Raw genomic sequence first — 1736 nt, forward strand, 5'->3', positions numbered from 1 at the left:
CTCCTACACGACAAGCATGCACGCAGACTCAGCAAGCAAGCACGCAGCATCACGCACGCAGACTAAAGCGAACACCCTCCTACGCGCCGTCTGTTGCAGATGCTCTAAGACATGAATCTTGGACCTATTGGAGGACTACGCATGACATGACAGAAAAGGATTAAAAAAAGTGAGGAAGCCATGGTTAGACCTTCGATGATCACATCATATGCACCTGATCCAGTTCCATCAGTATTATATCAATATAGCTTTTATATCATTATAGCTATGCCTCTGTATTCTGTAATGTGGCTCTGCCAAAGTATTAAGTATCCAATCCCTCTTCTAAAGCAATGCTATGATTATGTATTTATCTCCAGTAACTCTAAATCAAAAAAAATTGTTCTAGCATAGCGACTATTGGCTTTAAAGGCGAGTTAGTAAATAACTAAATCTTGCCGAAGAAGTCGCATGCAAAGTTCAACACATCCAATTTAGGACCTATCTGCATACTAGTGCTTTTAGTAGGGTGTAGTTTAGTCGAGATATTTGCATATGCACATGAAATGAAGCGCATGTAATGCAAGCAACTAATTGCAAACTTTTTTGTTAGATATTTGCATATAAAGTTTAATTATAAATAATTTGCAGGATCAACAAAGATCTTAGTAAAAGTCTCTTCACATAACAGGACCAAGCATACCAGTGTGGAATGTTCCTGGAGCCTTTTGTCTAGACCTTTTGAACTAAGGATAGTAGATGGCGAACTTTGAGACATTGTCTTGAATATATTGTGCTTACTTCGCTCTTGTAGTACTAAAAACTCCACTATAAAGCAGTCCAAGAAGCAAGAAATGCACTCGGGTTGAAAGAAGACTTGAGCCGTGATTCTTGCCAGCAAGAATTTATGGATGGAAAGAAGTTTCTATTTTGATTCCCTGACGAAGATTCGACAAAGTTGGAGGAAATGATGGAGTAGCTAAACGAAGAGTTGGTGTTTGGGGCGAATATGCTGTGGGAGATACGGGCGTTGAGGAGACGTACAAAAAAGAACAAAGCCCGACGGGAACGCGGTGGGGAGTACACAAAATGTATTGAATTTTTATAAGATATTTATATACATCTTTTATCTCGTGTAGCAACGCACGTGGAACTTACCATGTGTTTAAAATCCAAAGTGTGGCTGGGTGGAAGTGGAAGTGGGATTGTGACCGGATGAGCCATTGACATAGGTGGTAAGATTAGATTGGGGAGACAGAGATCAAGGTTAAGATATCCGGCTGGCTTCTCTGGCGTGGCAGGCTGAGCACGATGGCGACCTTCATTGCAAGACGATCTCCTCTAGTTCTGCTTGTCCTCGGTGCGACATCTCTCTTGAGGACGTGACGCACCTCGCCATCCTCTGCGCATGTGTGGCTCGGTCTGGTCCCTCTTGGGCCTTCGGGCACCTCACTCCATTGACCTCATCTGGGATACTCAAACGCCGGTTGGTCTCGACATCAACATTTGACCTACCGTTGCCCTCGTCATCCTCTGGAAGCTTTGGGACTCTAGGAATGCTAGTGTTTTCCTCAACAAGATGCACCCACCAGCTTGATACTATTCGGAACATCATTTCAGACTTTATGCTTTGAGCCTTTAGATTTAAGGACCCCATAAGTAGGAATGATCCTGTGTCTTGGCGTTGTACCTCTCCTCTCGCTATAATCCTTCATGTAACTTGCCCTTGGGTTTTTGAGCAATATATTCACGTGGGA

Source organism: Triticum dicoccoides, chromosome 2B (genome assembly GCF_002162155.2).
Source record: "Triticum dicoccoides isolate Atlit2015 ecotype Zavitan chromosome 2B, WEW_v2.0, whole genome shotgun sequence".
In the NCBI taxonomy this organism is placed as follows: domain Eukaryota; kingdom Viridiplantae; phylum Streptophyta; class Magnoliopsida; order Poales; family Poaceae; genus Triticum; species Triticum dicoccoides.